Source organism: Perca fluviatilis, chromosome 4 (assembly GCF_010015445.1).
Source record: "Perca fluviatilis chromosome 4, GENO_Pfluv_1.0, whole genome shotgun sequence".
NCBI lineage: Eukaryota > Metazoa > Chordata > Actinopteri > Perciformes > Percidae > Perca > Perca fluviatilis.
In genome coordinates this window covers 16,258,695-16,273,306 of record NC_053115.1, presented here as the reverse complement: position 1 = coordinate 16,273,306, position 14,612 = coordinate 16,258,695, and the positions used below count along the sequence as shown (strand labels likewise).

The window sequence follows — 14,612 nt, the reverse complement described above, 5'->3', positions numbered from 1 at the left end:
TCCATCTTACTACCAGCGATAACTATGCCTATATGGAAATTAATACCTTGATATTTCACAATGTGGGTTTCTGACCGCTGGATATAGCCTAACCTAGCAAACTCTTCTTCACTTCCCTCAACGAGCACATTCGGATATCCTACAGGTCAAGAACATCTAACTCTGCCATTAAAACTTGTGTTTTAAGTTGCCATACTCTAACGTTACCGCCGTCAAAATACCTTTGCTATTTAAATCCATGTTTAACGTTACATTATAAGATATAGCCTACATCCATTACTTTTACAGTCAGTGGTTCCTGCAAAAAGGGTGGAACAGTATCAAACAACAGGTGTGCTACTCCCATGGATGTATAAGACCAACAACTGGCAACTCCAGAGCTAAGCACATAACATTACACAAACACATGGTAGATGCACGCCCAAGCTCTTGGTCTCTGCAGCACGCAAAAAAACTACAAATTCACGAGGCCCTTTGGTAGACAAGGCCTATATGATGCAAAGTACAAGTCCGCCATTCAAATTATTTAAAGTGAAGAGAGGCATAATCAGCACAATGTAATTATATTGACTAAATACCTGTTTAAGGAGCTTTCAACTCTAATAATGCTGGATAGTTTAATGAATAATTATGCATCATATTTGAATTGTGATATAAAGTAAAATCTAATTCTGCAATGTAATTAACCACTTTACATTTCTCTGTCAGGTAGGCTAAATGTAGTAGTGTTTTCCTCTATGGGTGCTTTGGGGTCTTTCTGTAAGTTATTTTGGGGTAAATGGTTAAAGAGAAAGCAATACAGCCAAGCAAGCGGTGACCTGCACTAGTTACTTTCAGAGGTCCACGCAGTGACAAATATGCCATTGTCAACCAGTATGGCAAGTGTTAGTAGTGTAGTAGTATTAAGTGTTAGTAGTGTAATAGTAGTAAGTGTTAGTAGGTAGTGTGTAAGCCATTTTAACACAACCAGCGTTATATGGTGACCAAATGGCGCCATCTTGTGTCCAAACTTAGCTATGTTTACTCTAGCTGAACACGGCTAGCTAAATGTCAAGACAGGAGTTTGTATTTCTCCACTGGTATTCTCCACTAGCTTTGCTGCTTCGTTGCAGATATGTTTTTCATATTTGTCGTAATGCTTTTTCTTCGAAAGCCAGGGTCCGGTTGGAAAAGAAACATTTGTCGGTTTCCACCATGGATGTATTAAGAGAACGGTGTCCACACTCAGTTCAAGAGGATCGTTACACAGAGTTGTGTAGCTAACGTTAGCTAGCTAGGTCCGGCTAGCTAGGTTGGCGTTAGCTCTTGGGAGAAAACATACATTCAACGTTACGGAAAGTTCGGCCTACAGCTATCTTTAAAGTATTTATATATGAATTTATCGAGCGTTGGCATTTAAGTGCGCCGAAATAGCTCAGTTGGGAGAGCGTTAGACTGAAGATCTAAAGGTCCCTGGTTCGATCCCGGGTTTCGGCAGCAGATGCGGATGTTTTCGTTTTTAATAACGACACGTTACGCCATTTTCAAATACCATTGCTAATACACAACTGATAGGAATACATTCACCCTAACCACTGATCCGCTGGGTGTAAAGTAAACATGCATACTTGTTATGGTGTTGCATAAACAAAATATTTAAAGATAAGTTTAACAAAGGTGTATGTTATTATGTATAATTAGGTGATATGATTTTTATAATTGCATCACATAGTACAGGTTTTGCATGCAAGATTTTAATCTGTGAAGACAAAGCAAACAAAACTATTACATACATAGTGGAATGAAAAGTAGGCTTACAGCATTTCCATCTGAAACGTGGTTGAGTAGAAGTACAACGCAGAAAATACTCAGGTAGGCCAGGGTTAGATTTGGGTTAAAACGTAGTGTCTAGGATGGGCACTACGAGGGCCACAGGCACAAGGGGACCACTAATGTGGAAAGCCACTTAAAACACTGCTTAAAAAAACAGGTTTGGTTATCTAAAAGCAATTTAAAAGGGAAACAGGCAGATTAAAAGAGCCACTGGACAGGACGGTCAGCGGGAGTTATATAACTTAAAAAAAAAAAAAGTTATGTTAAAATAAGGAGGCCTACAGCATTTCCATCTGAAACGTAATTGAGTGTTAGGGTAAATGTAAATGTTGGCCTGACAAATACAGTTAGCCATTTCCAGAACATAGATGTGCCGATTGTATCAGGGGATGTAAGGAGGCTAAGTAAATATAGTTTTATTTATATAGCACCTTTCAAAACCTAGGTTACAAAGTGCTTTAAAAAAGATAAAAGGTTAAAAGAACAAAAGACAAGTACAACACAAACAATATAACGGCACCAACATTACAACAGATGTCCCTACAACAGCTATAGTAAAAGAAAACAGTTCACAAGAGGACAAAAACAGTTCACACTAATTTACACCAGGAGGCGGTGTTGTTCAATAAATCATAAAACTGGAGGGCTTCATTAAAACCCTTGTGTTGTCTGTCAACCTTGAAAAAAACACATTTTTTGATGTTTTTGACGCCTTTTTTTCACAGTTTGTTTTTGCTTTATCCAATGTTTTAAATTGTTAAATTTTTCTACTACACATTTTCAGCGCTTATTTCTACGTCCCATATTTCCTGGTATAAAACAAAAATTTTAAGCAGGTCAATGTGACCCGAAATCAACACAAGGGTTCCCATGGCATGAAAATTTCACTTTATGAGTTTCTTTTAACATTAATGTGTGTTCCCCCAGCCTGCCTATGACCCCCCAGTGGCTAGAAATGGCGATAGGTGTAAACCGAGCCCTGGGTATCCTGCTCTGCCTTTGAGAAAATGAAAGCTCGGATGGGCCGATCTGGAATCTGCTCCTTATGACATCATAATGGTCTGTTTCTCTGTAGTTGTTGTGAGTGACTCCAGCTCAATGCCAACAACAAAGCCAGCTTTCCTTACCAGCCTGTTCAGTCGCCCAGCGTCTCTCGTCCTAATGCTGCCTCCCCAGCAAATTACTTTACACAAGACAGACATAAAGATAATATAAGTACTACTATATCTTTATCTCAGCAGTTCTCAGACATCAGACATCAGACATCTTGCTCGAATTCAACCTGAGAGGGATGTGTAACATTACTCAGGTTTTCATATCTTAAAGGTGCTCTAAGTGATGTTGGGTGACGTTATTCTTGTTGACGTTCAAAGTATTTTCAAACAAAACGAGACTAGATCGCCCCTCCCTCCTCCTCATCCCGTCCCCTCTCCCTCCCTTCCGTGCTTCAGCGAACTAACACCCACAGGTAGAATTATCTTGTAGCATGTATGTTGTTGTGTGGCGGCATAGTGCTAATTTACCATTTACCTTGCGAACAATTATTTCTTCTGTGATAACTTTCCAGGGCTGTACAATCCCGCCTCTAAAAACCAGAAAACCTTGTGCTGTGTCAGTGTTTAATAAGACTTCAAACTGGACGCCCTGGTTTGTATTTTATCTTCTACTCTGTAGTGACATGCCCACTCCTTGTTTAGTTATCTCATTGTCTTGTTGGTTTAAAGGCAACGTCATCGCGACAGTTTTATAGATACTCAAAGAGTATGATGTCATAGTGTGACTAACTAAAATGGTAAATGCTGGGAATTCACCACCACACTACTTCTGAATAAATAGTTAAGTAGCAACCTAGCAACAGATGTCTGAAGTTTGTGGTTTGGACAGTGTGTGTGTGTGTGTGTGTGTGTGTGTGTGTGTGTGTGTGTGTGTGTGTGTGTGTGTGTGTGTGTGTACAAAGCCCAAATGAAGGCAAACATATTTCAAAAACAGCTGCACAATAACCAAGACCAAATTGTATTATATAGCTTGCTATCATTTCCATATTTCATATTATGCACTCCATTGTGCAGAAACTCTCTCTCTCTATTTAACCCTTTACTCTCTCTCCCTCCCTCCCTCTCTCTCTCATTACTTCCTTAAACAAGGGAGGTGTTTTTACACCATGACTGGTTATATAATTATCAAATCTTGCACACTCATTAAGATCATTTGTCTATCTTTCACAACACAACTTTAATCACAATCTAAACATTAGTTTCAGTAGAAATGCTCTCCATCTACCGCATGTGCCTGTGTATTTTGACCTTTGAACACAGTAAATGTTATCTATCTCTGTCCATTCACCATCACTTATCTTTCTGTATTTTAATTCTTCCCAGACCTGTTTGCATGTGACAGTCCTCCAGTTAAGGTGCCACTCCTTAGTTGTTCATACAAACCTTTTGCAGGGAAGACTGAACTGGTGCACTCCTAACATGAAATGTGACGTGTTAGTTTTGTGTATGCGTCGTTGTGTTTGTGAAGCAGACAGAAGGAGAGGCTGTGTTTGAACTTGTCTTTGATTTGCAGAAATTGTTTACATCTATTGTTTTATATTTAACACTACAGGCTTTTTTTCTCAGAAGATGAAAAGTTATGCAACCTTCATAAACAGGATTTTGTTTCTTTGTGTTTGTGTATGTTTTTCCATGAAAAATGTCTAATTCATAATGCAACACAGTTGTTTTATATCAGAAAATAAGTCAAACCAGTCAGCGTCCTGCCATCTTCAGAAGTTTTCTGATGACTCTGCAGTAGTTGGATGTATCAGTGATGGTGAGGAGGCTGAGTACAGGGCTGTGGTGGAGAACTTTGTCACATGGTGCGAGGTCAATTATTTTCAGCTCAATGTGACAAAAACAAAGGAGCTGGTAGTGGATTGAGAAGGTGGAAGGCACCTGTGACCCATGTCTCCATCCAAGGTGTCAGTGTGGAAATAGTGGAGGACTACAAATACCTGGGAGTACACATAGACAATAAACTGGACTGGATTAAGAACTCTGGATTACCTTACAGGAGGCTAAAGTCCTTCAACATCTGTCAGAAGATGCTGAGGATGTTTTATGAGTCTGTGGTGGCTAGTGCTCTCCTGTATGCTGTTGCATGCTGGGGCAGCAGGCTGAGAGTGGCAGACACCAACAGACTCAACAAACAAGGCCAGTGATGTTGTTGGTGTGGAGCTGGACTCCTTAAAGACAGTGTCAGACAGGAGGATGCTGTCCAAAATACACTCCATCCTGGACAACTCCTCCCATCCACTCCACAATACACTGGTCAGACTGAGGAGCACCTTCAGTGACAGACTCAGACACCCACGATGCACCACAGAGCGCCATAGGAGGGTGTTCCTGCCTGTGGCCATCAAACTATATAACTCCTCCCTCTGAGTGTCACACGTTTAGAGTTAAAACTGGTCTCACAGCACTCATCTCCACATCACATCTCAATATTCTTGGACAATTATGTACAACACTTAGTGCAATAATCTACATGAACAAAGGTGTTATTTATTTATTCACTGCTGCAACTTATATTCACACTGTACTTATTTATGTTTGTACTGTACACTGCACTACAATAGAATTTATACAATCCATTGAAACAATCTTTTTAACCTCACTTACTTCTACTTAACGTTTTTATTTACGTCTTATTGTAGATATGTTACTTTATTTACTTATTGACTTACTCTTTTCTTACTCTTATTTTACAACTAAATAATTTCCCTGTGGGGATCAATAAAGTATTCTGATTCTGATTCTGAAGGAGTATGCTGCAAAAAGAAGGGTAATGTTGTATTATTCAGATTAAATGTTGACTAGCATATCCAGTTCAGTGTTAATAATTAGCTAACATGCAGGCGTTGAAGGACTAGATTGTCTTTACATAAAATTTTTGCTATTCGTCAAAGTGTAACTCCTCAGATGTAACTGTAAGCTTATTATGTAAAAAAACTGTGACCATAGAATGAAGCAGTGATTGCGAAAGTCTTGCAATTATCCCAAACCATGTTGTTCTTTAACAACCCAGCAAAACCTGAAAACAAAATGCATGTTTTGTGGTACTGTAACCCATAATTATTTGACTGTTGTATTGACAATTAAGGATAAAGTCATGTGATCTGGTCTTTGGTAACTGCATCACTTGGATTTAGTGGTAAAGTTGTTTTAAAAATCATTTGTGAGTTTAATGACAAATGACACAGTGTGGGATTCATGATTCAGATACACCTCACCTGTTGAACATCATTTTGAGTCTTTGTGGTCAGGCAGAGATTTAAGAGAGTGCGTGTGTGCGTGCGTGTGTGCGTGCGTGCGTGCGTGATTTTGTGAGATGTATATCTGAACAACATGGAGAATGGGGCTTCCATTGTGTGCACACTACTTATTCCCACTAACAATCCTGCAATGCTCCGCATTTTATACTTGCCAAAATCGTTGTCTTGCGATACTATACCTGTCAGTAGTGACACAAAATGATAATGATTGATAGTCTAAATGTACTTCACACTATAGAGTAAACTGAGTGTTTGTTATACAGGGAGTAGTGAATGGGGTAATGACTTCAGACAGCCTTTCTCACAGCAGACATGTCATAGCAGGTTAAGCACAGGTGCAATTAATATATTAATGATGCTCCAGCTTACCTCCATTTATGTAAGTGTCCCAGTAAGTAGTTGTCGCTTGCAACTGGAACATCTAAATTTAATCAGGCGATTGTTAAATAATGTTATCAATTGCACCCGCTGTGCAAAAGCCCTTATGTGCTCACTTGTTAGTCTGGATAAATGGAAGTACATTTCCAGGATAATTGCTGACATCCGGCGTGTGAGCCTTCCGCTTACTATGTGTTGCTGTTCTTAAACTCTGTTTGCTTCGGGAAACACAACAAACTTCAAGCTAGCAAGCTACATGCTGAATATGACAAGTTTTGAAGAAAATTTGGATCGTGCAACAAGGCAGGTCTGCTCAGTGTTTTCGGTGAAACATTGTAAAGATTTACAAAGAATATGTTTATGGCATTTACTATCTATCCGGGACGTTTTGGGGGGATTGCTGTGGACGAAGGGGCGGTACACTGGTAAGAGCAAATCCTGTTTAACCATGTATCCAGCTAATTTTAATAGCTCACATTAATTTAATATTTTATGTGGTGTTTTCTTTGGTGACGATTGCAATTGGTTTAAAAAAAAAAAATGCAAACAACCCAAAATGTTTTTTTCTCCTATCCTGGAATGTATCTGTGGTTGAGCAAGACTAACTTGATAAGTCCTGTTTGACACCTGTTTGTCCAGTCATGTGATTTATACGAAGATAAGAAGAATCAAATGTTGTAGACTAAGCAGTTATGTTGAGTTTGTACATCAGCACTGCAGAGAGAGAACAGGATGAGCGCCTTTGTTTCGCTGTACAGATACTCAAAAGAGGCCCACTTCCTGTATTTACCCAGCCCCCTCCCAAGTGCACTTCCTCTTTTCAAACCTCAGATTGCACTTCTGTAGCCTTTACTGTGCTGCCCTAAAGATGTCATTTGGCCATTTAACATGGGTAGGAAACAGGATGACTGGCGCCCCAGAGGAACTTATGACCTGAAGTGAGGAAAAAGTGAGAGACAGGCACACAAGATATTGTTGCTTTCAAAAGTGCTGTCATCAAGTGCAGACTGTGGTCTCTTTGTTAGTTACAGGCCTGGTGCCAAATACACAAAAAACTGTTTGATCCCTTGATGTCAGAAAGGAATCGGGCCTCTCTACCTGTTCCAGTCCCACCTGTCCCAGACAGCTTACAATCAGCTCCTGCTTTTCTGCATTCAACAGCTCCCCTACATTTTCCCGTGTTATTACTGACTCATTTAAGAAAGTGTCCCCCATTGTTTTTTGTAGAATATTTGAAGAGTTCAAATCTATGGAGATGTTCTTCACAGATTTTAATCTACGCTCCAGCTCGGAAAAGCATGTATCTATGTGGTTTGCCATATCTTACTGTGTAGTTGTGACCCAAATCCTGTCTTACATGATGGCGAAAAAATTAATTTGGTTTATTTTACAAACCACAGGAAAATATTATCAGGTCCTTCGGGTCTGTGGAATTTAACACTAGGCACATTTGGTCCATTGTTAAAATTGTTTCTTTCTCATATGTGTTAGATAAGAAGGCAGGGGAAGGAATTGGAGATCTTGGTGTTCTTCCAACCATTATTGTCTGTTGTATTCTACTCATCCCCGACAGCCACAAAAGTAAATATAAAAATCAGTTGTCTGTATGCAGAACTCTGTTTCCCATCAGGTATATAAATTTCCCTTTCAATTTTGCTTTCCCTTGAAAGAACTAATTTCAGTCTAGTTATCAGTACAGTGCAGTTCTTGCCATTATTTGAGTGTTTGACCTGTATCATTTGGAAACATACCCAAGATGTCCAAGCTATGTAATGGATGTGGACCAGCAGGAAGTTCATTGCATTCAGAATTGCAATTACAGATTAGCTCAAATTCTTTCCTGTCAGCAAAAAACAATGAAGTGAAAGCTATAGTCACGTTCTGTTTGCAGTAGCTCCTATTCTTCCGTGTGAAGATGCCAGGACATTTGGTCTAAGCCTTCTCTTGTATGTTCGTCAGCAAGTCTAGTCAGCTGATGTCGCACACTTGGAAATGCGAGTGCATAAAGATGTCCTTTGGTAGAAAGCATTTAATGGGTTGTCTCTGCTATCATCTCCTCTCTTGTACATTGAGTACTGCTTTATTTTGACAAACAAATGTCTTTTATATATTTTTTTATGTTATGTATTGTTTTTAATATCAGGGTGTGCAATCGCAGTTTTGTTGTATTGTTGTCTTGCACAGCAGTATAATGGCAATAATGTTTCTTGTCTTATTTTTTTATCTTATCTCATCTCTTTTCTTTCCAGTTGTTGATGTACAGCAGTGTGATGCGATCCAGGGAGACACATGTCACAATTGAAGTGGACTCTTCACTGAGAAGGGATTGCAGTACGAGGCCTTCTATATGAGGGTAAGAATTCCCATTGACCAGCTCATTGGAAAGTCTCTATTTATAGCATGGAAATGAATCTTCAAAGAGTGCTGGCATGAGGGGTTTCTGCAATGTGTCTGGGGGTTATAGCGCGTTCCATTTGTACTCGGAACTCAGATTTTCCGAGTTCAAAGTCGGAAACACGCCCCCTGACCTCGGATTTCCGAGCTCGGAACTCAGGCAACCAACCACCAAGTACCCCGATCTCAAAATATAACATGGCTGCTCCGTGCATTAACAGTTGTGAAAGCTGTAGTAACATACAGTTATAAACACTTCTATGTTATTTGTGTCTCTCTAAATCAATCGTACGCGCAGCTCTGTCCATATTCTATCTGTGGACAATTTTGTTACGCTGTTTGTATGCACAGCGTTAATGCGTTGTTATAAACTGGCATTGCTAACAATGGCTAACCTGGCTAGAACTAATGAAAACAATGAAAATCCAAGTTGTAAAATGACGTGTTCCTCTTGTTTCCTGTTGCTCAGATCAGGAGGGCACAAGGTGTTGGCAGTGTGCATGTGCACATCTTCATGAGACAGTCACAGAAAGAGTCTTACGCAGCACTTACTCCAGCAAAAAGACAATTATTTTCCAAGCCCTCACAGTACTGCACATCAGCTGACAGCACACAGATACATGGTTGATTCCTCTAAGTCCTCTGATGATAGGGAACCTGGTCCAGCCAAAGCCCTATGAGACTCACAGGGGTGTCATCTGTTAAACACCTGTGGCCAGCAGGGAGTCATGTTTGGCATTGCCTTTGTCAGGTGACATTAAGTGTGGTAGGACTGTCAGCTCAGCAGATATGAGGTTTTATAAACACCAGGAGATCTTTGCAAGCCTACCAATCATCCTCCTCCCTGTGTGTGTTTATGTAGACCTAATGTTGTGTATTCATCTGCCCTTCCCGCTGTTTACACAGATAAGACAGTTTCTTGAGCCAGGGAAAGGAGAGAGTTGGCTCAGTTATGTTTGGCATTAAGCATTTGACTGCACTGCTGCAGTAGTAGCAATGTCTGCAATGAAACACAGCGACGGGCACTAGACTGCACTAGTTAATAAGTTGTTATATTAGTTTGTTAATATCTCAGTCCCCCTGCAAACATTGTTAGATTGTATGCTTCTATTTTTAACTGGCAAAATATCAACTCCAGCCAGTGAAATTCCTGCTCTTTTTGCTTCTATTAACATTTTGACTCTGGACTAGATGTTGATCCATCTCTTTTGAAATAAGTATCCTCTCCTAAGATCACTAATTGACAGCAGTGATGCCCCAGTTATCAGGATAATTGTCAGACCCTCAAGGTCTTTTCGTCCATCGCACGTGTCGGAACATGTCGGTGTGAGATGAGATCATTTTAATCTATTCTTACCGTTTCTCTCGGGAGCCTCAAAAAGAGCCCATATTATTACCTCTGTGAACTTATTCCATCTTTCTCTCACTGTCGCACACGCACATAGTAGTACACAGGCATATTGATCGTGCAGGGTGCTCTGTGGTGTTAAGCGGCCTGCTGGATCCATTGAGCCATCACACGTCAGAGTTTGCCTGGTGTAAGATTACCACGTCCCTGCGTATCAGAACACAAGGTGAAAAGGGTTAGGTTGAATAAGTGAAGCACTCAGGCCCCGAGGAGCCCTGTTACAGAGACACACATTATCATGTAACACCTGCAGCACCACAGCTACTACTGCCAGCCTAAAAAGCCTTTGTGCATTTGACCAGTTGTGATATAAACATATAAACACATTTGGAGCTACTCGGAAATGCATTGCAACAAAAACAATTGTTTCATTTTATACGTTTTAGGTTAGAATATTTTACTTAGAAGCACTATTATAATGGTTATGTCCCTTGAAGAATATGACACAGAAGAAATGAGTTTTACATAATAGGGAGAAAAAAAAACTCCCATGGAACAGGTCTCTGAACCTACCTGCCTTTGTTAGAGAGCTCACAGTGAAGACAATGAGGATGGAGATGAGATATGACAGGGGTCCCAAGCTGAACTCAAACCCAGTATATCACAGGTTTGTTTACATTCAACATGACGGCTACCGAAGCGCAGCAACCCGTTGATGCCTCTGTCGCTGCTACGTCACCTGGATCGTTGGTCTGATTGGTTGAAGGACTATCCAATGCGCCCAAAGGCATTAGAGGGATGGTGATGCCCCTTTGGAAATGAGCTGCGAATGAACCTTGCCCAGACCCACACTCAGTTACACCTGAGAAGGGTCTGGTGTCAACCAGGCTACACAAACGTCAAACAAAGGATGAATTAGTGAGATTTTAGAAGTCAAAGCTCAAGTTGACCTCACAAAATGCTTTTTGGCCATAACCCTAATTCGTACGCTAATTATGACATTTCACACAAATGTCTAAAAGGATAAAGTGATGAAGTGATGACATTTTATATCCAAAAGATCAAAGATTAACTTCACTGTGACATCATAATGTTCTGCAAAAACGCTGTTCTGGCCCTTATTCAACGCCAAAACTACATAAAGAGACATTTGATTTGATACTGAATGGGTGACACTAATCTTGGGTGCCTACCTTGAAAATGATATTGAATATATGAGTCTGGAAAGACATGAATCTAAACTGCAACATCCCTGGTTGGCGGAGGCATACAACTGCAAGGTGGTAATTCTAGTTAATATCTGTACAAATCCAACATATCCTAGTGCAGAGGTCTTCAATGTTTTTTAGGCCAAGGGCCGCTCAACTGAAAGAGAGACAGAGCAGGGACCCCTACTACATGTATTGTATAAAATTCAGTTACATTATTAAACTTGGCCAAATAAATGAAAATGGATGGATCAATATTAATTTATTATTTACACAGCATGTTGTAATGTTAAACATACACATGGAAGGCAAAGTGAGTCCTATGTATATTTTAACTTTTGAAAAAAAAAAACTTTAAATAAATATCAAAAAATAATTTGGCACGCTCCCTGCAGTAACTCTGAGGACCGTCTAGGGTTCACAGACCCCCTGTTGAAGATCTCTGTCCTAGTGAATCTTAGTCCACAAAGATCATATCATGCATTCATAGTATGGTTCACAGTGTTTCCACCACGGTAGGCTATATGTGTAAGTTCACTGGCACTGGATATGAGGTATCTTACTCAGGAGCAAGAGTGGAAAATGCAGGAGATGTATGGAGAGAAATTATTGCAATCTCTTAAGGGTTCTGTCTCAACTCCTCCTTCCTTCCGGCCTATATTTAAGCTGTTCTCGTTAAGAGCAAATGTGTCCTCTTATCCTCTGGCACAGGCTATAATTTACCTCTCTTTCTCTCCTACTAAATGACTGGGCTGTTTTTAGCATTGTCTCTGAAGGTTACTTCCACCATCCCTCCCTCCATCTTGCAAGAACTTAAAAGATTTCTGGGTGGCTCCTTTTGCTTTTTTCCTTTTCTAACTTTCTCAGATACTTAACCTTTTGCCCAGGGAGGCCTGTCCCAGTTCCCAGCTCTTGTTTTGGCAGAACTTATTTGTGAAGACTGCGCGCCCTATCGACAAGAATAGGTGGGAAATACGGATTAGTGTTAGAAAATCTCCTGACTTCTCATCTATCTCACTTCATTATCTTATACCAGTAAAGCTCCTGCTGGCATAATTAATGACAGCACAAAGCAAATGGATGTGGTGCACTGTACATTGGGAGTTTGTGTTGACATATTTCTTCTCGCCACGACCCCTTCTATTTCATCCTGTCTCTTCATTGTTCATTCTGCCCTTCTTTTGTCTGATCCCTCTCTTGATCTCTGGGATTTACTACTGTGGTGGTAGTGGTGAGCTCCGGAGTCAGGGTTATGTAACCCTAGGATTATTCCATGGGACAAATTGAGTCAGACAGGCTGAAACTAGAGTACATAGGCCAGAGGTTCAGACACATTCCTACAGATCTGGTTAGAGGAAAGAATACACGTCATATTAGAAGCTGTAAGATTGAGGCTGTGTTAAAAAGAGTGTCTCATGTTAGGATGCTTTATTTATCTATCTACAACCTTTCTAGACCTTCCTCCTCTTCTCTTTTGGTATGGTTTGTTTTGACAGTGCCCCATGGCTTGTGCATACAAGGACAGATGAGTGGCACCTATGGCAGTGGCCTACTCTGGCCCAGGTCCCAGGCCTGTCAGGATTCCCATAAACCCCCATCTGTCACTAAGGCTCACTGGGTCTAGTTTCCTTTGGCACCAAAAAGTGACAAAAACAAATGATAGAAGTATTCAAGGTGGAGTGACTGAGCTTTCTCACACACACATCCATGCTGGCTGCTGTTTGTTACCCAGGATATATGTATCTCATATATGTCAAACCGGCTAAATGAATGTGTTGGCCATCACCTATAACTCCATTCCCTGATATATTCACAGGCTGGGACTGGGCACCAAGTGATTACACTAACATTTCCAATCCAATTATGAGTGAGTTTTATATTACAAGAATATAATATATCCACTGAACCTCTTACTCCACTTTATGTTGCAGAATTCTCAAAGTACACTCACTGCAAAAACATCCATGCGGGTTCATCATTGAGCCCTATTTGTTTAAAATAAAAATAAAAAAGTAATTAGCCAGTAGGGTGAAACTGTTTCACTGGTTGACTTTCCAGAAACAACTGTCAGTTTCTGTAGATTAGTTATCCAATTACCTGTACGTGATCCATTCAAGCAAGAGTCCATTTTACAACACTGTTTACAAAAGTGAAAGTGAAAAAGTAAAAGAAAAGTGTAATTTGTAGTTAGTTCAGCTGTATACAATGAGATGGGAGGTCTTGAACAGTCCCAGTAGCAGGGTAAATGCTGTCATGTCCTCCACATCACTAGTGACACAGGACAATGATCTATGTTTCTCTTCACTTTCCCTCTCTCTCTCACCACCATTTACAATGTCATCATTCTGATACTGTCCCAACACACTGCAGCAAAAACCTGCCCTAGTCATTTACCCACAAAATGACCTTAAACTGCAGCCATTACCACAGTACCGCAGAGGCCCATTGCCGCGCAGTCGTCACAATCACAAAATGTCATTAACACATTTACAATCACCTCCTCCACTTTTTCACCAAAAATGCTTCAGTCTGACTGTGGCATGACTGTTTTCTTGTAGGGACGTTTGTCAAACCCGCTGGGAACCATTCGTCCTTAACAACCAATCTATCTACTGCTGAGAATTATAACACGTCCTCCAGTTGCACTCTGTATTTTGTGTTTTATTGGTAATCTGTAAGTGGTCACATTCACTGTACTGTACTTACAAGAGAGCCTAGTCTTTTTTTAGACTGGCCATCAGAGACTCCTTACTTATGAAAATGCTAATAAGAACTGGAAATTATTTCTCCATCAATGTTGGGAAAATGTAGGCCCATGATGTGAGTAAGGGATGTTGTCAAATTTATCTGAAAGCACTCAAACAAGCATAAAATAATGCACATCAACATTGAGGGATTGAGGGTTAAAGTAATTATTATTACACATAAGAGAGACAAACCTTGTCACAAAACCCAGAAGTCAGGAAGAGAAAAGAATGTTTTTCTGAGACAGACAATGCATCAAATATAGTTTCCTTAGATCAAGACCATGATTCTCTATTATTATAAAATAATATGATCATGTGTACATCATTGGGCATCTCAATATAAAATATACGTACATTATGTAGGAAGAGCACATGACATCTATCCAGCCTATTCAAGTCTATACCATACA

At 40.1% G+C, this 14,612-nt stretch overlaps 1 non-coding gene across 1 annotated transcript; it reads left to right on the top strand.

Annotated features, from left to right (window-relative positions):
• Window positions 1–1,403: 1,403 nt before the first annotated feature.
• trnaf-gaa lies at window positions 1,404–1,476 on the top strand. Its single transcript has one exon. It is a non-coding gene; the product is annotated as a tRNA-Phe (tRNA).
• Window positions 1,477–14,612: the final 13,136 nt, after the last annotated feature.